General features: G+C 37.5%; 1 protein-coding gene across 7 annotated transcripts in view; it reads right to left on the bottom strand.

The window, feature by feature from the left end:
* The window catches only part of NAALADL2 (N-acetylated alpha-linked acidic dipeptidase like 2), a 1,484,638-nt gene that overhangs the window by 1,254,271 nt on the left and 207,130 nt on the right, over window positions 1–23,237 (bottom strand). For 6 of the 7 annotated variants that reach the window (XM_069083604.1, XM_069083606.1, XM_069083602.1 and 3 more), the window contains exon 2: window positions 21,691–21,820. The exons of the other annotated variant lie outside the window; for it this stretch is intronic. The gene's annotated coding sequence lies outside the window, so the exon portion shown is untranslated. The remainder of the gene's footprint in view (window positions 1–21,690; window positions 21,821–23,237) is intronic. 7 annotated transcript variants of the gene reach the window in all.

Raw genomic sequence — 23,237 nt, 5'->3', positions numbered from 1 at the left:
AACATACAACACCCATTCCTATTAAAAACACTAGAGAGCATTGGAATAAATGGAGTCTTCCTTAAAATCACAAATAGCATCTACCTAAAACCTAGTTTGAATTTTCTAGATGCATTTCCAGTAAGATTGGGGGTGAAGCAGGGATGTCCATTATCACCACTATTATTCAATATGGTGCTTGAAATGTTAGCTTTAGCAATAAGAAAAGAAAAAGAAATTGAAGGAATTAGATTAGGTAAAGAAGAAATTAAGTTATCATTCTTTGCAGAAGATATGATGATATACTTAGAGAATCCTAGAAAATCAAGTAAAAAACTATTTCAAATAATAAACAACTTTACCAAAGTTGTAGGATATAAAATAAACCCGCATAAATCATCAGCATTTCTACATATTACTAACAAAGCCTAAAGCAAGAGATAAAAAGAAAAATTTCATTTAAAATTACTGTAGCCATTGTAAAATATTTGGAAGTCTACCTGCCAAAACAAACCCAGAAACTATATGAACACAATTACAAAACATTGTTCACACAAATGAAGTCAGATCTAAATAAATGGGAAAAATTACTCATGGGTAGGCTGAGCTAATATAATAAAAATGACAATTCTGCCTAAATTAATTTATTTATTCATTGCCATACCAATCAAACTACCAAAAAAATTAGTTTTTAGAGCTAGAAAAAATAATATCAAAATTCATCTGGAAAACCAAAAGGTCCAGAATATCAAGGAAATTAATGGAAAGAAAAGCTAGGGAAGGTGGCCTAGCCATACCAGATTGTATTATAAAGCAATAATCATCAAAACAACTTGGTACTGGCTAAGAAATAGAGAGGTAGATCAGTGGAATAGGTTAGGTACACAAGGCATAGTAGTCATTGATTATAGTATTCTACTGTTCAATAAAACCAAAGACCCCAGCTTCTGGGATAAGTAGTCACTATTTGACAAAAAACTGCTGGGAAACCTGGAAAACAGTATTGTAGAAACTGGGCACAGACCAATGTCTGACACTGTATACCAAAATAAAGTCCAAATAGGTACACTATTTAGATATAAAGACTGATACTCTAAACAAATTAGAGGAGCAAGGAATAGTTTATCTCTCAGATTTAAGCAAAACTGATAATTCTGATTACATTAAATTAAAAAGGTTTTACACAAACGAAACCAATGCAACCAAGATTAGGAGGGAAGCAGAAAACTGGGAAAGAATTTTTCAGTGTCTCTTATAAAGGCCTCATTTCTAAAATACATAGAGAACTGAGTCAAATTTCCAAGAATTCAAGTCAAGTCATTCCCCCAAATGATGAATGGTCAAAGGATAGGAACAGGCAGTTTTCAGAGGAAGAAATTAAAGGTATCTATAGTCAAATGAAAAAATGCTCTAAATAACTACTGATTAGTGAGATGCAAATCAAAACAATTCTGAGGTAACACATCACACCCATCAGATTGGCTAACATGACAGAACAGGAAAATGATAAATGTTGCAGAAGATGTGGGAAAGTTGGAACACTAATTCATTGTTTTTGGTGCTGTGAGCTGATCCAACCATTCTGCAGAGCAATTTGGAACTATGCCCAATGGGCTATAGAATTGTGCATATGCTTTGACCCAGCAATGCAGCTTGTTAGGGCTGTTTTTGAAAGAGATCATAAAAATAGGAAAAGAACTCACATGTACAAAAATATTATAACAGCTCTTTTTGTGGTGGTGAAGGACTAAAAATTGAGGGGATGCCTATCAATTGGGGAATGGATGAACAAGTAAGTATATGAACATAATGAAAGACCTCAGAAAAACCTGGAGAATTTATATGAACTAATGCTGAGTGAAGTGAGCAGAACCAGTAGAACATTGTACATAGAAACAGCCATGGTGTGAGATGACTGACTTTGATAGACTTAGCCCTTCTCAGCAATGCAAGTACCTAAAACAATTCCTAAGAACTCATGATGGAAAATGGCAACCACATCTAAAGAAAGAACTATGGAGTTTGAATACAGAGTGAAGCAGATTATTTTCTTGGTTATTATTTTGTTTTTTCTTTCTCATGGTTCCTCCCATTCATTAAATTCTTCTACACAACATGACTGATGTAAAAATATGTTTAATAGGAATATATATGTAGAGACTATATCAGATTGCATGCTGTCTTGGTGAGGGAGGGGAAGAAAATTTAAAACTTCTGGAAGTGAATGTTGAAAACTCAAAATAAATAAATTAACTTAAAAGAAATTGATACAACTCTAGTATCCCACATCTGACACCCTCTGCAGGTATTTCAGTGTTTAGAGACCTGCGCTTGGAGTTCAAAAAGACCTGATTTCAAATCCAGTCTAAGATACTTAAAATAGCTGTTAGACCCTGATCAAATCCCTTAACTTGTATCTTACCTCAGTTTCTTCATCTGTAAAAAGGGGATAATAATAATACCTACCTCCCAGGGTTGTGGTGAGGATCAAAACAGGCAATATTTGTAAAGTGCTTTGCACCATTATCTTATAATCTTTATTTGAGATTCCTATTTTTAGGTTTTAAAAAAATTTTTAAAGTAATTTCATATGAGGAATATAATGTGAGGCACTTTCAAAATTTTATAATTTTGAAATGATTATCTCATTTGGTTTTATTGCAGAATTAACTATAATTGATTTCTTGGGCTTAGGCAGACATCAGTGTTACTAGCTTTAGTTTTATGTTTATTTTCTGTGTGCTTGTAGTAATCCTTCTCATCCCTGACCCAGAACATAAACTTCTTGTGGGCAAGGCTATTGTGTTTTGTTCTATATTTCCGGTCCCCAGCAAAGAGACTAGCACATAGTAGGCCCTTCACAGATGCTTACTAAATTGAATTAAATCACTTGAGGTCAGTCTATACACCACACTGCTGGTGAAAGCCTAAGTTCTGTCCACTCCTATACAGATCCTCAAACCAAATGAACAAACGCCTCTTGGCTCAGCAGATCATCAGCTAATGAGAAAAAAATAAGACCGGAATGCCTCCAATGTGAATCTTATTTGGGGAAAGAAACATTGAGGCTGAGTTGTCAATCACACCAAGACAAACCCCTCCATTCCACAACTCCCAGAAAACCCTGTGGCCTCTGCCAGTGACTCAACAGAACCCCAAATAATCTCCCTGAAAAGGAGGCAGTCCATTACCTCACCCTAAATAATGCAGTGTCCAGTTATTACTTCCTGCTAGACTGACAGTTTCAGTACAGTGCATTAAAAAAACTGTTTTCTACTGTTCCAGCTGCCTTTTATTTATTACCTCATACACTCCTTGTCTGGGAGTGACGGATAAATATTTGAAGGGAGAGATGGATTTCCTGCGAGGCTCCATGAAATTCCAGAGGGTCTGAAAGTCAGTACTTTGCGTCTCAGCTATTTTTAGTTTGCCTTCTATAAAAAGATTCATGCATAGTATGTATGTATTTATATGAATATTTATATGTATATATGATTGTGTTTTTGTGTATAAAAACTTTTCTATCAATAAAAAAAGAAAGAAAAGGTTTTCAAATGGCTATTTTGATAGTTTCTGGTCTTTTGTAAGGCTATGCAATTACAGAATATTACAAAGTTCTAAAAAAAACTTTAATTTTCTAACTTTTAAAAAGTTTTGTCAATGCCCCTTTTTTAACACGAGTTCTTTGCAGAACTATACCACCTTTCGCAGAACCCTCCCATAGAAAGCCAATCCAATCCAACTCTTAGAGAGTATGAAACATACTTTGTATATAATCCTCCGCCTTCTTATTGACATAACAGGGTCATCCAACACTGATCTTGGTCTTAGAGCTAGGAGAGAACTCAGAAATAATTATGTATAATCCCTTCATTTTACAGATGAGAAAACTTAGGTGCGCTGAGGCTAAGTCACCTCCTTAAGATTAAACAGAGTAAGCATTAGAGTAAATAATTCAACTCAGGTCATCTAATTCAACTTAAAAAAAATTCAACTTAGGTCATCTAACACAATTTAGCATTTTTTTAAACTAATTTTATCATCAATTCTCTGGAATCAATATAGGCTATTGCATTTTTTTAAAGCAAACCTTTTTTAAAGGGGTTAAGTAACTTGCTCAAGGTTACATGGCCAGTTATTTCTGGGTGTGGTGCTAAGCATCCGAGCCTGGATTCGATCCTCAGGTCATCCGGACACTGGGGCCTGGTCCTTTTACTCACTTTGCTACCTGGCCACCCCTAGGCTATTGAATTTAATCTGAGATCAAGTAACTTTTCAGTATTGTATAGTGTTCATTTTAGATTATTTTAGTCATCATATAGATGGCCCACCTGGTTTTAATTACTTCATTTTGCATTGGCTCATACAAGTTTTACCATAGTCTTTAAATTGTCCATATTCACACTCTTGTCATGATAATATTCCATTACAATTATGAGCAATAATTTATTCAATCATCCACATTGTAATTGCAAGGCACTTACTTTATTTTTGCTTTGTTTTGCTACTGCTACAATGAATTTTTTGGCACATACAGCATCATTCTGTTATCGATCACTTTGGAGTATGGTGAGAGCTTTAATTCACAGGAGCAATCAAACAACAAATATTTCTTAATTGCCGACTATGTTCTAGGCAGTGGGGACACAAAAAGTGAGGGGGGGGAGAGAGGGAAGGAAGAAGAAAAAAAGTAAGGGAGGGAGGGAGAGAGAAAGAGGAGAAGGAGGAGAAGAAGGAGGAGAAAGGAAAGGAGAAGGAAAAGGAGAAGGAGGAGGAGGAAGAGGAGGAAAGGGAGAGAGATGGAGAGGGAGAGAGAAAGAGAAGGAAAGAGAAAAGAAGGAAAGACAAACAGAAGAGGGAAGGAAGAAAAGAAGAATCCATATTCACAAATAGTTTACATTCTTTAGAAAGTCACAAAAGTAATTTTGTATATACACACAAATAAACACATATATGTATATGTATACACACATATGCATATATACAGAATTAATACAAAGTAACTAGGAAACAATTAGGAGAACTAGAAATTAGGAGTACCAGGAAATACTTGATTTAGAAGGTGGTGCTTCAGCTCTGTCTTGAAGTAAGGGAGAGCCAAACATGTGGGACACCCAGACAAAGAGATGGAGTACCACGTCTGAGAGACAGATCACAGATCACTCTGCAAGAGTCTCAGAAGTCATTTTAGTTCAACCTCCCACCCTTCCCCCCCACCAACCATGCCTGTCATATTGTTTTCTTAATGTCCCTCATATCTATTCCTAGAGTCACTGTGTTAGGAACCAGCCTACCAAACCTTGTATCTGATATCAGCTGGGTGATCAAGCTTGAACAAATCACTTCAGTCATTCTTGCACTAATCAAGGGAAGCAATAGCTTGAATATCAAAAGTGCCTTATTAGAACTCATAACCTCAAATAGAAATATTCATTGCACAACTTACTACTGAATATTAAATACCGAATTCCTAGTCATTTTTTCTTGAGTTATTTGCAATAAGGATGTAATGATTATTCATGTGATGAACTTAGAAAATACATTCTATGTATTCTATGTAAGGTACATGAGATTTTTCAGAAGGAAAAAAAATGTCTAGCAGCCATTTGATTTTTTGGTTCTCCAAAGAATAACAATTTTGGTGTTATCTTGAGGAGAATATGTAGGAACTCAGTTGAGAGTCAAATAAACACAACCCAAATAAGATGAACAAAAATGTGAATAATAAAAATGAAAATTATAATGAAAGCTTCCTGAACTCACAATGGTGCCAATGATTCCTCTTGGTCACAAGGTACAGATGATATCTTACCCCTTCCTACTCTTGGTAGAGGTAAGAGACTATCGGCTTGTAATGGGAAATACAGGGCCAGATGGGATGACTTCATTGATTTGTTTTGCTTAACCATTTTTAATTCATACCAAGGAAGGGTGGTATAATGAGGAAAGTTTATGGTGGAAAATCCCCCAAATGTCTTTTTTTAAGGAGATTTTTGAGATCATTTGGATTGACTCAGAAAGCAACAGAGTACAGAGAAAAGACTGAAATTTTAGAGTCTGAAGACCCACCTATCCTTACTTTTGTGACCTTGGGAAAGTCATATAATTCACATAGCTTCAGTTCCTTCACTTATAAAATAAGAACTTTAGTGATGTGCTTTGTGATTCCTTCCAGTAAATCTATGAATATTTACAACACAAAATTCATGTTACATGTGATGTGGAGGCACTCAAGGGCTCTGCCTTCAAGTCTGAATACCTGATATTCATGCCCTATGTCTTCAGTGGCTTCCGGGGAAACACTTAACCTCTTGGGGTCCCAGAACATAAGTGCCCAGTGGAGTGCTTCTGCATCAAAGTAGGGGTTTCCACTTTAGGATTTATCTTTATCACTGACATCACTGTTCAAAGTTCTTACATAGTGCCCATCCTCTTCAAACAAAGTGCTTATTAAGGTCTCCCACTAACAAAGTGGAACCCTAAACCAGCTTTTTAACCTCGGGTCCATGAACTTAAATATATACACATATACACATATATATTGCTATTTCAATATAATTTCTCTGTAATCCTATGCATTTTATTTTATGGATTTAAAAGTGTTGATTTTTTTTTTTTGTTGCTGAGAAGGGATTCATTAGCTTCACCAGGCTTCCAAAGGGATCCATGAAACAGGAAAAGGCTAAGAATCCCTACACTAGATAAATCCTAACCTCAATTCCCCTAATGCAATTAAGACTCTTCACTACAATAAGAAAATAACACAAATCACTCAACTATTTCTGTCCCATCTTTACATATGAATATGGTCCTTAGGTAAGACTGTGGCATCTTATTATATGACATTTTCTATATAAATATATATATATATACATATTGATGTTATAAGTATGCATATATAAACATATATACATAATCTTTTCCTTTTTGTTTTTTATGTTATTTTTCAAAATCTTTGTCCTTAATATTCCCTTCCCACACATATTTTCCCTTCTGAGTTTTCCAACCGTGGTCAGAGCATCTAACAAAGACAGTCCTGAGACTTGAGGAAAGTCGAGAAGGGCATCCAGACAATGAATGTACTGGAACTCTACGGATTGTCTAAAGCAATTCAAGTGGATAAACATTTCTGAAGGTCCTTCTTTGTTAGGTGCTCCACTAAATGTGAAAGGATCTTAGAGGGACAGAATCAGCAAAGGAAGGGGCCTCAGCAAGAAGCAAGTCCAACCAACCTTTACCTGACAAAAGCCTTGACAGTATTCTTAACAAGTAGTCACCAAGCCACTGTCTAAACACCACCAGGGGGCAGGTTCCCAACACCTCTAAGGACAGCCCATTCCATGGTTGGACATATCTAATTAGTAGAAGGTTTTTTTAGTTTGTTTTTTATTTTTTAACATCAAAACTAAATTTTTATCTATACAAAACTCACAACTCCGCTCACTGGGATTAAACAAACAAAAAGTCTCTTTCTTATTTCCACAAGAAAACTTCCCAAGTGCCCAGAGGCAGCTAGGTGGCTCAGTGGATAGGGTGCTGGGCATAAAGTCAGAAAGACCTGAGTTCAAATCCAGCCTCAGAATCACATTTACTAGCTGTGTGATCCTGGGCAAGTCACTCACTCTCTGTTTGCCTTAATCCACTGGAGAAGGAAATGGTGAATCATACCAATGTCTTTGCTAAGAAAATCCCATGGACAGTGTGGCAAACAGGGTCATGAAGAATAGGACACAACTGGATGAGAACAACCTGAAGGCAGGTCTAAATACCTCCTTTTTCCCCCCTGTCCTAAGCTTCTTTTCTCTAAATTAAGCATTGATAGGTCTTCTTAGCATTTATATAGTGTTTTAATATTTGCAAAGTATTTTACAAATATTATTTCATTTTCAACACACAACCCTGGTAAATAGGTGCTCTGCTTATCTCTCTTTTACAGACAAAGACACTGAGGAAGCCAGAGGTGAAGTAACTTTTGCCCAGGGTCATAGATAAGTGTCTCAGACAGGACCAGGTCTTCCTGACTCCTCCACCAGGATCTGGAGGGTCTTTTCATCATTACCACCCCTTCTCTGATGTTCTGCATCTCATCAACAGCCCTTTCCAACTAGGATGCACACAGTTTAACAGATGTGGTCTACTGAACTTGGCCTCAGGGTATTAACATAACTTGATTATTTTATATATGAGAAAAAAACAGGGAAAAAAGAAATGAAGCAACCTGTCCAATGTCACGCGGCTAGTCTGAGGCGCACGTGGGGCTAAAGGACAGTTGTTTTGATTCTTAGTCAAGAGGAGAAAAAATTTTTACTAAAAATATTTACTGATGGCATTGGCTATGAGCAAGGAAGGAAGAGAATGTTAGCAATGATTCAATCATCTTTCAGTCTCTATCCACTCTTCCATTACCACCTTGCTATGACCTCCCCTGATGATTTCTAGGGCTCCAGTAACTCTTACGGAGAATCCTTTTGCAGGGGAAGCTGAAGCAGCAGTTGAATACCTATAATTTTATTGGAAGAAAGGAAACTGTAGTGACTCATGAACCTGCTTTCCCTGGACCAAAGATGCTTAGGTGCTCAAGAATGGAAATTTGAAAGGACAAGGAAATCTAAAGGGAAAATCTAACTCTAAATTATTTTGAATTTGCATTGTCTCTCTGTTAAATGCATTGCCTCTCTGTACACACAGATACTAAAATCACATGCTACTCCTTCCCTCCTCCCCAACCCCTAGGTATATTTCTAGAACGTGGGCATTGAAAAAAAAAATATTAGGAGAAATGAAATCAGTTCTGAACTCTCCTAATGCAGAATGAAAAATTCTGCAAATCACCTGAAATCAAGGTGGCTTGTAGAGCCTTAAGGAAATTGTTCAGTTTTCAGGGTGAGTGTTCACACCACAGAAACTCAGGAAAAGTAAAAAATCAAGACCTGACTTACTATTGTGTTAATTGTCTGGACTTAAGAAAGTGATAGAGAAAATATCAATAAGGCAGATTAAATTTAACAGTATGTCATAGGGACATTTAATTTTTTTTTTCTGGAGAGCTGCTTGTTAAACATTTACCAGCACACTCTATCTAGATTCTAATTAATTTTGTCATTGAGTATAATCTTGGAAGAGTTATTATTTCTAAGGAAATTGGCATAAGAATCTCAAAAGCTAATGAGGGCTGTCAAGGTCAGCTGGAGACCAGGATGCTGATCTAATTGTTCCCCTCTTTTCCCTTGTTTAAGATTGAAACATAGCAGGGGAGGAATTTTTCAAGTAAATGCAATATAACTAAATTTATGCATAACTTGTTTTGACTTTAAAATTAATTCCATAATTAGAATAAGCATTTACATTTTTTCTTATAAAGTTTATTTTCTAAGTTACAAAAAAAAGTGTTTAAAAGGTCCGACTCAGCCTTTCCCCAAATGGAGAACCGAGAACTCTCAGGCTACAATTAAGGAGATGAACTTAGCATCTTCTGAGGGCTGGACCCCAAGTCTTAAGGGAATGAATCTCTACAGCCAGCTAGAGGTCTGTGGTGCAAAAGACCACAGGGCAAGTCACTAAATATATTATGGAATGAGATAATAAATCATAAAAAGCCCTACTTTAAGAGGGTATTTAAAATGAAAAATTATAATAATATTTTTATATCAGGACGATGTATTTTGTTTTGTTTTGTTTTAATTAATAAGATCCTCAAAGAGAATTTATGAAGCTTCATTTAGGCTGTAGGGAATACTCATTAAAAAGTAACCAGGGGACTACAATATTGAGAAAATCGCCTCAGATTGTATGTTATATTAAATATATGTATATAATATATGTTTGTAAATGCATCTGTCTGTAGAGAAATCTATCTCTATCTAAATAAGTGTATTTATCTCTCTGTCCATCTATAGACTGTAACAAAGTGATGTGGTGTAGTTAAAGGTCAAACCTAGAGTCAGTAAGACCTGGGTTTTAGTTCTGAGTCTGCTGTTATTGTTGTTGGGTCATTTTTTGGTCACGTCCAACTCTCTCCATAACCTCATTTGGGTTTTTATTTTTGGCAAAGATATTTGAGTGAAATTTACCATTTCCTATTACAGCTCACTTTGCAGATGAGGAAACTGAGGCAAACAGGGTTAAGTGATTTACCCATGCTCACACAGCTAGTAAGTGTGTGAGGCCACATTTGAATTCAGGTCTTTCAGACTCCAGGCCCAGTGTTCTAACCACTATAGCAACTTTCTCCCCTTCAGTCTAACCCATATTAACTACTTGTCCCAGGAAAATCATTTGGCCCCTCAGTTCTCCAAGGTATTCTTAATACTAAATATTATAAATGAGCAACAGATCAGCATTGGTGGTAGACATTTCCACACTAGGAGGACTCCACACTGATGAAGTCATGGACTTGGTTATCAGTGGCAGAGGAAGCTTAACATAATGGCACAGGGTGTGAAGGCTTGGAGTTAGGAAAATCCAAGTTCAAATCCTGGTTCTGGCATTAACAATTAGACTTAGGCAGCTAGGCAGTCTGGGAGATGGAGCTCTGGACCTGGAGTCGTGAGGGCAGGAGTTCAAGTCCTCCCACAGACACTTACCAGCTGTGTGACCCTTGGAAAGCCAGCTAACTTTTTAGCCTCTGTAGAAATGAGGATGATAGGGGTGGCTAGGTGGTACAGTGAATAGAGCACCCCTGGAGTCAGGAGCACCTGAGTTCAAATCTGGCCTCAAACACTTAACATTTACTAGCCTTGTGACCTTGGGCAAGTCACTTAACCCCAATTGCCCCTCTAAAAAAAAGTTTCTTAGGGCGGCTAGGTGGCACAGTGAATAGAGCATTGGCCCTGGAGTCAGGAGGACCTGAGTTCAAATCTGACCTCAGTCACTTAACACTTACTTGCTATGTGACCTTGGGCAAGTCACTTAACCCCAAATGCCCTCCAAAAAGCAAAAAAAAAAAAAAAAGAAATGAGGATGATTATAGGACCTATTTCACAAGGTTACCCAAAGGATCAGATGAGATAACAATTGTAAAGTGAACTGAAAATAAGGAAGTTTGGTGGCTGCTGTTTGTAGCCTGTTTTTCCTTAGGCGACATTCTAGTATTTACCTGGAATTATCTAATTTTGAGTAGTTTGTGATCTACTTTCTGGGGGATTTTGTTCATTTTCTTTACATAAGAAGGTCTCCCACATAGATAAAATCCTAGATCTTTTTTAGTATTTACATTAAAATTATATTAATAATCATCCTTTCCACCACACAAGACTTGAGTTAATCAGTCACTTGTGTTTCAGACTTTGGCTGAAAATGCCCATGTTCTCACCTATTTAACCAAGTACTGCAGCCTAAGCTGTGAAAGATCCTTCCAGAAATTAGGTTCCCTCGATACCTTTTGGTGCACGACAAGTCTTGGGCAAAAGCTTCAGGGCAAATGTGAGATGTCTCCAGAGGGTCAGGATCAGGGTGCAGAGGCAGCCCCTTTATGGAGCATGGGTTTGGAGATGCCCTTCCAGAGGCAAAGTAACATGAGAGCATCTTCTTAGATTGCCTAACCTAAAGACTGTCCTGGTAATATGATGCAGGGTCCAGAGAGCACTCGGTGTGGAAGGAAGGGATGGCCCTGGGCCCAGTTCCTAGGTCTGCTTCTTTCTACATGTATGACCTTGGCAAGTTACCACTTTTCAGAGCCTATTGTTTTAACATCTGTAACAAAGAATGAGGAAGAGAAAGACGAGATTGAGAAGTGTTTACATGGCACTTTTAAGTCACATATTGTCTCATTTGATTATTACAATGATCTTTAATGGTAGGCATTATTACTGTCCTCATTTTATAGATGAGGACACTAAAGCACTGAGAAGCTTCATACCTTGCCCAGGGTCACACAGTTAGCAAGAGATAGGATTCAAACTCCAGGCTTCTTTATTCCAAATTCTGTGATCTAACCATTATGCCACTTAGCTGTAAAATGAAATGATTGGATTTAGCTAGCCCCTGAGGAAATTCTAGCTTTAATCTATGATCCTGGGACCCTATGACTTCCTTGGGTATCAGTTTCCTCATCTGTAAAGTAAGGGGACTGCGTAGACAGTCAGTCAGTCAACAAGCATTCAGTCTTTGTATTAGGAGCTGGGGAGACACACAAAAAGGCAAAAAAAAAGACCAAATAAACAACTAAACAACAAAACTCAGACACATAGCCCTTTTTTTCAATGGGGGAGACAACATGTAAGTATTTAGATCTATACAATAGAAATACAGCAGGTAATCAGAAAGGGGAAGGCACTAAACAACTCCGTGGACCAGGAGACACCTCCTGTAGAAGGTGGGATTTGAACCAGGGAAGCTAACGGATGAGAGGGAAAAGGGTGATTACAGTGGTGAGGGGCCAGAACATTCAAGCATGGGGTTAGGGAAGGCTCTGAAGTCTTTTCCAGTTCTAAACTTATTATTCTATGATGCAAAGATCTGATATCCCCTGGCCTCAGTTTCAAAATCTGTAAAATGAGAGCACTGGACTAGATGGCCTTTGAGGTCTCTTCCAGCTTCTGATTCAATAACCTATGACTCTCTGACTTCTGAGTCTGTTTCCTCAACTGTAAAATAAAGGGATTGGATTTTCTGGCTGTCTATACTTTGTTTGTAAATAGTTATTTGAAAGTTGTCACCTCTATTAGACTATGAGATCCTTGAAATCAGGCATTGTCTTTGACTTCCTTCCTTCCTTCTTTCTTTCCTTCCTTCCCTCTCCCTCCCCCCCCCCTGCCTTCCTTTCTTCTTTTTGGTATCCTCAGGCCTTAGCACAGTACCTGGCACATAGCAAACAATTAACAAATGTTTATTGACTATTTGAGTCTAAAATCTAGCTTCAAATACAAGTTCATATGATGCAATCATGATCTCAGAGGTTCCTTCCTATTCTATATATTAATAGGCCTTCTTGAGTGGGATCAGCAAGATTGTTTTCGGCTTTAAGATCTGTCCTGAAAAAATGCATATTGAAATATCTCAGGATTTACCAAAAAAAAAGCAAGTCCATAAACATCATAACCATAAGGCCCTAACCATAAGTCCTCACCAGCAGTAAGCAAAGAAAAACTCTGGGGATGTTGTTTGTCAAGAATGTCAGTGGAGAGTTACCAGAAATTACATTAAACTGCAGAAGCCAGAGGGCTTTCCCAGAGCTCCTGGGAAGCTACTTCCTGTGTCTGGACTGAAGCATCAGTAGAGTTTTCAGAAGATAAAGTGTGTTTAGCTTCAGGTTGACACTCCATCTGAGGGCATGGGAACTGAAGGACATGCCCTCCTAATTAATCAAACCCAGCCTGCTGAAAGACCCTGCAAGCAATTCTATCTGAGCTTGTTCTCTTTCTTTCTCTTCCTTTATTCAGAGGTCAACCTCATAAAAGAAAGACAAGCATGCCCTGAGAAATATTGTTTCCTCATTAGCTTATTGGGTCCTTCCTTTTTCTTAACATGTGTGCAAGTGGGGAGTTTAGTGTTTATTATTTCAAATCGTTGGGATCCAGCTGGGGATGATGGTAGGATTCTGTCAGTATCATGCCTGAAATTAAAAAGGAAAATTCTGCATCTGCCAACATGGGCCTGTCTCTTTTCTGCCTCATCGACAATGCAAGCATTTTCACACGTTAAAAATGTGAAGACAGAGGAGCATAGGAGAAAAGGGTTGGTACTAAGAGACAGAAAACCTGGGTACAAATCTCACCTCTGTTACTTGGTACCTGTGTGACCTTGGGCAAATCACAACATGCATGGGTCTCACATGTAGCACAAAGGGTTTGGACTAGGTCCTTAAGACTATATACACATAAACACATACATACATGCATACATACATACATACATTCATTCATTCATATACACATACACAATGTATATTTCATTTTCTGTTGCAAATACCCTCCCTTCCTTCTTCCTCCCTTTTTTCCTCTCCCTCTTTCCTCTAACAGTGCTTCCAGACGTAAATCTATGAAAAATGAATAAGCATCAAGAGCTTACTTTTCATCTGGGGATGCAAAGAAAAAGCTAAAACGGTTTCTGTCCTCATGGAGCTGACATTCTAGTGTGGGAACACCATGTACAAGATATAGAGAGAGTAAGTGGAAGGTAATTTTAGTTTGGAAGGGAGGAAAGAAGACTAAGGAAGTGGCCTGCCAATATTCCAAACAGAAGTAGGATTATCTCTCCTGTCCCTGAGTTGGTATTAAAGAACTTTGAAGAGACTGGGGAGAAATTGGGGCAATCCAAAGCATCCTCCTAAATACTTCATTAAATAATACCATTTTCTCTGTGTATAAGACATCAAATCAATAAAAGGTAAACACATATCTGTTCCTCTTTTAAGAAAAAGATAACTGATCTAAAGATAAGCTGATGTCTAGAAATATACATGTTTTTGTACATACACATATATGTGAATATACATATATATGTATATATATATAGAGAGAGAGTTTACTTCTTTAAAGCATTTAGAGGTATGAAAATAAACATAAAATGTCCCATCTGCCTTTAAGAAGCCTTACATTCTATTATATAGGGTAGAATTTATTCAGTAGACTATTAGTTTACTGAGGGCAAGGATTTTTCCCCTCTTTTGTCTTTAATTCTATTCCTAGAACACTGTCTTTATCACAGAAGACTCCTAAAATGATTGTTGAAAATTGATTCCCAGTAATCTGTAAATGGCTAACTAAACTGTGGCAGATTAATGTCATGGAAAGATACTATGTCAAGAATAGGAACCAAAGTAGATATGTATCGACTGGAATGACTAAACAAGTCATAGCATATGAATTTAATGGAATATTATTGTTAATAAATATGATGAATACACAGGCGCATGTGAAAACTTCGATGAATCTATACAAAGTAAAGTAAGTAGAACCAGGAAAATAATACAGACAATGACTATAACAATGGAAATGGAAAGAAAGACAGTAGAACAATCTAACCTGATTGCTATGATGTTTTTATCATCAAGCTTGGCTCCAAGGAAGACATATGAGAAAACACCATCATCACCAAACCACATATATTTGATGAAAGTGAAGGAAGGAAATAAGCTTTTATTAAGCATTTACTATGTGTCAAGGACTTTGATAAGCACTTTACAAAAATTACTTTATTTCACTTTCACAAGAACCACTGGAGAGATGCTATTTTTATCCCAATTTACTGTTGAGGAAACTGATGTAGATAGAGGTTAATGACTTGCCCAAAGTCACAAAGCTAGTAAGTGTCTAGGCTAGAATGAACTCAAGTCTTCTTTACTCCAGGTTCAGCGCTCTGTGTACAATGGCGCCATCCTACTGCTTCTTGGATTAAGGAACACTGGCTATGTCAGACTTGTTTAAAACATTGGTTAATTTAACTGAACTGTTTGATTTTTTCTCTTTATTATTCTTTGTTATAAGGAATGGCTCTCGAAGAAGTGTTGATATTTTGCATATATTGGTAAATTTATATTGCATAAAATCAAAAGTCAGAAATAAAATTTTATCAAAAGAGGGATGTTATGATATAAAAACAAGCAATATGAAGGTAGAGAAGCATGGAAATCTTACATGAAGTGTTACAAAGAAAGCAGAACTAGGAAAACAATATATACAATATCTATAGCAATTTAAATAGAAAATAAAATGAATTGAAAACTGCAATCATAACTGGACAATTATAACTAGCAAGCTTGGACCCAAAAAGAGAGACAGCAATATATACCCTCTCCCTCATTCATAGAGACAAGGAAAAGGGATATGGAATACTGTATACATTGTCAGACTTATTTTATTTTTTGCTCAGTTTTGTTGAATTTTCTATTGTCCCCCCTTTTGTTACTAGGGATGGCTCTCTGGGGAAGAGAGGGGAGATATATTTGGAAATGAGATTTAACTAAAAATCTATTTTTTTTAAATACTTGTTGTATTAGATCAATGATCTATTCTAATAATCAAATTCCAGTTCACGCACTATGGATAATGCAGGTTGGGATACTTTTGTACACCTTCTTTATACTACTGCTATTTATTATGACATCCTAGAGAGGGGATTGTGAAATGGTTTCAGATAAATGATTTCAGTGTAACACTGGTGTTTGAATACACTTTATTATATTTAAAGCCTTTGAAAACTGGCCACCCTTGAATGACATATATGGTATCTCTCTATTAACATAGATATTGAATTAACCTGGGCATTCCATTTCTCAGTCATTTCAGATAAGTATATGTCTAATCATAGAATTCCTGAGCCAAAGAGGACTTCTAAGATCACTTAGCTCAGCCCCATCAATTTATAGGAGCAACTGAAAATGAAAGGGATACAATGATCTGTCCAAGGTTACACAACTAGCTAAGGCTCGAGGTGAAACTGGAACCCAAACATTTTGACATCTTTCTTTCGGTACTTTTCACTGTCCCTAGCTTTCTTACAGTATACCAAGTTTCCCTTTTAAAGAAACACTATCAACAATCATGGAACTTCTGCCCTAAACATGTTCTTGTGAAACCGTACTTCCATTAGGGGATGATAGACTTAATGCCACACCCTTGGGAACTAGCATGGTTCAGGTTTGAATTATTCTTTTGTAGAAAAGCCACCCACAAGACACATGTATGTGTAACTAAGCCACCAAATTGATGCTCGTGGTATTAATATTTAAAGTATTATGAGGCTTTGGCAGTAAAATCCCTGTCTGAATTTGAAAGATCATAAAGCCTAATCCTTCCAAATATTCTTCTAGATTTAGTTCTCCCTGATAAGATCCAGCTCACTTCATAAAAGCGGATCAAAAATTTTGAGTCACGTAGACAAGTTTTGAGGATGGCAAATTCCAACATTCATTTCAAGGACTGTTGCATGATCCTACTCACATCTCTATGCACAGGCTATACCCATCGGCCCATTAACTCCCTTATCATATGTTAGGAAGAGCCTGGTTAAGAGAACTGAATATGGGTTCGTTTTCACCCTGAGATAATAGGACCAGTCCCAGTAGAAATCTCACTAATCTTTGACAAAATGATCCAACTGTTATTTTTCCACTGATTCTCTCTCTTTTTCCCTCTCTAAAAGCAGGCATGCACAATGAAAATTCTCCCCTATCCACAAATCCTCTCAGTATCACATAATCATATTATCAGGGAAGGAAAAAAGCAGCTGGGGGGACCTGAGCCCACTTGCTATTTCAATTGCTTCAGGCTTCAGATTGCCAGAGAATCTTGAGGCAATTTTGAACCAGAGGAATTTGCGAGTGAGTAAAGGGTTGGCCTGTCAGATGCATCTCTCTTCCAGATTTACAGTGCTTTGTCTATGCAGCTGTCTAACCAACCACTAAGATGCTATAATCATATATTCTTAAGGTGACAGCATAATATGCATTTCCTCTTCAGTGCACTCTGTTTCGCCTAAGGTTAAAGGCTGTTTTATAATGTGTCAAAAACTCCAGCTGCAAATTAATAGGAAGATTGACATCCCTCCTGTTTTCACCATTTAGAATGAAGACAAATCACTGTATATGAGCTAATTGTAAGACGGGTATTTCACCAAATCCTGTGAAACTTCATTCTTGACATTCGATGTAAGCACCATCCATATGCCATTGAAAAACATTTAAATGGAATTCCTTTAAATGCCTTTAGGAGGAAAAAAATACCTAAATGCTCTTTTAGTCTGAAAATTTTCATTAGCCACCCCTCTCTCCCCTCACACCCAACCCCATTTATTTTTTCTGGGTAAATTATGAGCACTTTCTAGACCCCATTTTCTTTGATTTTACAAAAAATGTTTTCATTACTACCAAATATGGCATTACTTTCTTACAGCATCATTACTACTCCTTTGCCCCCAACCAAACAGCGGCCATCGATTGGGTGGGGCTATGGAAAATACATTCTTTTAGTGCTCTGTATCCCAGATGGCAAGACATTCACTAGAGGAAGGTGGGAGAGATGAAGGACATTAAACCTAAAAAGAGACACTTCAAGAGACGATTATGGGAAATAAGGATCTTAAGAGAACAAGCAGTAATCACTAATTGTATACAAAAGCACATTTACTATTTACATTAACACAGACAAGGTACCATTAACAATAGACTCTTGATTGTCAGGCACAAAAAGCTGTTTTAGGCCAGAACTGCCATCATTTGCCAGTGAGACAAAATTCTAATCCCTTCATTTCATGCCTTGAAATTGAAGACCAAAAGCATCTCTTATTTCTAATCACACTCCTAATTACAGAAACGCAGGCGTGCACCCCTGCTGGAGAAGGGGCTGCCAGTGTTTCCATTATCAATTCCCATTTTCGGGGCTTCTTACTAAAGCATTCGCTCTGGGGAAATTGTTGGCGGAGAGCGGCTCAGCATGGAGAAGAACATGTTTGACAAAATTTGGCACCGAGCAAGGAGAGCTCAACAGCAAATACAATGAGACACAAAAGAAACACTGAAAAGTCAGGGAAACCCAGGGCTCTGGGTCTACAGAGAGTATAGCAACTCAAGGCAGATTTAATGGACAAATGAAAGCCCGGCTTTGAACATTGGAAGAGAAAATATATATTAGACTTCCGATGATTTTACCTAACATCGGTAACAAGTTAGAAAAGAGGAAACATGATCCACCCATCTGTCTCACCGTAAGCAAATATTGGCAGGAATCAAATTCAAACATCTATTAGGGACTGCTCCTATTCTAGCCTTGGCTTGGATCCTAGGGGGAAAATGTAACCTTTGCAAAAATACAAGGTTGTTTTGAACCCTGCTGGCATCTAATGGTCGCTAGCTTCTTTCAAATTATAGGTCAAGTGCCAATTCCCTTTTCTAATTCCTCCAGGGATTAGCGAATGCTCCCTCTTGAAATTACTTGTTCAAACCCAGCCTTAGACACTTATAGATGCTTACTACCTGTTTGACCCTGGATCAGTCGGTTAATCTCTGTCTGCTTCGGTTTCCTCATCTGAAAAATGGGGATAATAACAGTATATACCTCCCAAAGTCGTCGTGAAGATTAAGTGAGATGATATTTGTAAGGCATCCAGGACAACGTGGGGGAGATAAACACTATATACATATTAGCTATTATTATCATAGCTAGTATTTATGGTTATTCCTTCCATATAGTGACTTTCCCCATAGCTGTTTCAGTTTTTATATATCCAGGGTCATCATGAGAAATTTAATAGGAATTTGAGAGAGTTATGTGGAAGCCATAGATGACATGAAGATCAGAAGACGACATAGAGCATATGAGCAAATATCTAACTCAAATTATAAAATAAAGTACTTTCAACATCCCAAAAAAGAAAAAAATATCAGAATTCTTCTCTAGGATGAAGGGAGCATTTTATGCAAACTGTCCAGATCCCCAAGGTGCTGTACCCCTAGTCCCCTTGAGATGGAGGGGATAACTATACATAGAGCTTTAAGGTCTATACAATGTTTTACTAATATTATTTCATTTGATCCTCACTGTAGTTCTGAGAAGCAAATGCTATTTCACCCCCACCACACTTTACAGATCATGAAACTGGGGAAGACAAAGGTTAAGTGGCTTACTCAGTATCACACAGCTTGAGTCTGAGGGCACATTTCAACTCAGGTCTTCCTGATTCTAGGTGCACCTCCTGTCCACTATGCCTGCCACCTAGCTGCCTCCAAATGAGGCATTTATCTATTGGGGTATCAGTTCGGTCCCTCATACAAGCTACTTGAGAGCAGGGATTATTTCCTTTCCATCTTTGTATCTCAGATACCTAAAGTGCCCAGCACTTTGATCAGAGCTTGTGGAAACTCATTAGCAATCAGTTTGGATATTTATTTATAAATCTTTCTCTTATATTTACTAGGAGCCTAAGCACCTACTTGATTCCCTCCAATTTTAATTAAGAAATGACAGAACATAACCATGTTCCATCCTCCAACATGAATTCAACCAGAAATTTGTAGCCAAGGCTAATTGTAATTTTTCAATGATGTAGATGCCTTCAAGGTTGTGATCACCAAACTCACTTGAGCCAACTCTTAATTTTCTGCTTCGGTGGAAGGTAAACAGTTGCACAAAACAATATTTGGCTGGAGAAAACATGCAAAGTTTCTCAGGTCTTTCCCATGCTCAGCCTTCCTTCTGCTCACTCCATCTTGGAAAAGGACCTTTCAGGGTGAGCACCACTCTGGTTCAAAACACAATTTTAATTTCAAATCAGTTTGATAAGCTTTGATCCAGCATCTACCAAGTGTCAGGCAACATGCTCAGGGCTGGGAACATTGGGACAAAAAGGAAATCATTCATGTCTCCAAGGAAGCGTACATTCAACTTAGTTCATGAACTTTTTTAAAAAGTGAGAAATCATTGTATTACCATCTCATAGACCCATAGGGTCATATATTTAGAGGTAGAAGAAATGACTTTAAATATTATCGAGCCTAATAGTCTAGTGTTAAAACAGATTTTAAAAACGAGGCTCAGCAAAGCTGTGACTTTTCCAAGTAGATCTAAGCAGGAAAAAAAAAAAAAGAGCCAGGCATAGAACTTTGTCCCCAAGTCCAAGGCTCGCTATATTCCATTATTTTCTTCCAGTTCTTCTGGGTTTGGATAAATAAAGATTCTATTTGGGTTTTTCATTTTGCTTTTAATTATGGTAATAAAGTATTTAAGTAAGCAATGAAGTGATCTAAAGGGGGAAAAATTGAAATAAATAGTCCTGAATTAAATCTCACATCTTCCCTGGTTCCCAACTTGGCTCGTGGTCCTGAAAGGCTGAATGGGGGCACTGAAATCAGCAGGGCCTAGATTTAGAATCGTAAGAGACATCAGATCTCTCATTTTACAGATAGGTATCCTGAGGCCCAGAAAGGTTGCCATCTTTCCAAGGTGAAATAGCTTGTTAGTGGAACAGGTGCATCAGGAACTAGACCTCACTTCTATCCCCATTTCTGATATAAGAAACATGATCTGAATTTTGATATGGGGAAACTGAGGCAGAGAGAAGTCAGTGACTTGCCCTGAGTCACACAGCTAGCAATTATCTGAGAATGGATTTAAATTCAAGAAGATGAATTTTCTTGACTCCAGGTCAAGCATTCTATCCACTGCTCCCTCTAGCTGCCCTTGCTGTCAGTAGAAGTTTTTTTTTTTTTAATTAATAAGCTTTTATTTTTTTTCTCCCAATTATTCCCATTGGGTCAAAACTCATTAAAGTTGTTTATACAAAGTCTAAATAAACTTTGTAATTTATGTTGTAGAGTGGATAATTGTTCATTACTAGATGGCCTCTGACATTCATTCATTCATTTATGCATGAAGCATTTGTTTCATGCCTATTCTTCAAGCTTTCAGACTCTGTTGTATACTATCATTCAGCATTTCAGTCATTTACATTTCTTGGCAAAGATACTAGAATGGTTTGATATTTCCTTCACCAGCTCATTTTACAAATGAGGAAACCAAGGCAAAATTGTGACTTGTCCGGGGTCACACAGCTAGTAAGCATCTGGGGCTGGATTTGAACTCAGGAAGATAAGTCTTCCTGACTCCAGGCACAGTACTCTATCCTCTGTGCCACCTCAGACTCTATAGCCAGTCACAATGGATAGAAATAACAAGAGAGTATGTTATGGTTCATGTTACAGCAAAACAAATGTTCCTAACATTTAGAATAGTCCCAAACGGAAAAGGGCAACCCCTCAGAGATCATCCGATGCCTCACCTTTGAAGCTGAGGCTGGATGGTCACTTGTTGGTGATGCAGAAGGCGTTGGAACTCTTGTTCAGGTGTGGGTTGGCCCCAAATGGTCCTTCCAACTCTGAGATTCTATCTGTGGTCGTTTTCAGCTTTCTCTATAAGAAATATGGCAATTCATGAGTAATACATAAAACAATCTATGGGATAGTTTTAAAAACAGTAGACATAAGTCAAAGTCAGGGCTGGAGTCACCCTTAAGAAATTATTGGTTATATCCCTTCAAGAGACAGCTCTGAGTAATCATTGCTTTCTTTTTTTTTTAAGCAATTGGGGTTAAGTAACTTGCCCAAGGTAACATGTGGGTATTAAGTATCTGAGACCAGAACCGATCCCAGGTCCTCCCGACTCCAGGGCTGGAGCTCTTACTCATTGTGCCACCTAGCCACCTTAACCAATTGCTTTCTTAAAAGCTACCTAACCAGTGAGAAGAGTTCATTCCCTGCTTAGGTAGCCTAGTACATAGTAAAGAATTCTCTCTTAATTTAAACCAGCTTCGAGACTTACTTTCCGTTTTACTTGTGCAAAGAGATAAACAGCTAGTTACAATCTTCCTAAAAGGTCATGCTAATCTATCCCTTTCTGACATAATATAGACTCTTCTCATAAAGTATACAATAAAGACTTTAGCAAGCCAGAATTTAATCAAGCTAAATGGAGCTAATAAAGAAACCAAGAGTAATTGAAATGAAGACAAAAGGCCCTTCCTTGCTTGGTTTATAAAATGTGTTGTCCAAGTCAGCGCTGATTCAAGTATCTTTTTGGATATAACAGTATTCCATAGGGTCCAATGGTTTTCTGTTTCAGGTTAAATCTCTAAGAAATAACAGGCCTGGATGAAATCTAACATGAGAGAAAAGCTAGCCAAAGTCCTAAGACAGCATTGGTACTGTTCTCATTAGCAATTTTAGAATAATCTCCTTTGGACCGAGTTCAATTTTGCTATTTATACATGGCTAGGTTTCTTTCCTGCTGCCAGAAACGAGATGGATGGGCTCCATTCCTTCCTATATGGTTTGCAGATTCCTTCCAGTGATGAAACAACTGCCTTTTGTCTTCTCTTCCCATATCTACCACCGCATTCTTACATTAAATTGCACATATGCTTTGTCTGCCCAACACCCACACCTTTCCTTGTTGCCAGGAAGTTTTCTTTTTCTTTTAATAGACTTATAACTAGGTTCTTCCTAAATGAAACTCCTATGCTAGCCTTTGGCCTTTTTTTCTTTTTCTTTTTTCTTCCTTGAGAGAGAACACAGGAGCTCTGGGCATGGAAAAAATCTACAGTTAATAGAGAGTATGGACCACATTTTGTTAATAAAATTTCTTTTTATATTAAGTAAAAACACATGGAAAATCTGAGAGAGAGAGAGAGAGAGAGAGAGAGAGAGAGAGAGAATTTACTTTTTGCCAACATATCATGCTTACAATCAGACAGTCAGACAGGTAGTAATGCAAGGGAACCTAAAATGAATAAAGTAAACAGTTTAAAAAATCTTTCATCCTTTTCTATGT

Source organism: Petaurus breviceps, unplaced genomic scaffold (genome assembly GCF_028583685.1).
Source record: "Petaurus breviceps papuanus isolate PSGF00001 unplaced genomic scaffold, PetGlider_PUasm1.0 173, whole genome shotgun sequence".
NCBI classification, from domain to species: Eukaryota; Metazoa; Chordata; class Mammalia; order Diprotodontia; family Petauridae; genus Petaurus; species Petaurus breviceps.
The sequence above is the reverse complement of the archived record's forward strand: the minus strand, read 5'-3'. Positions and strand labels throughout refer to the sequence as shown.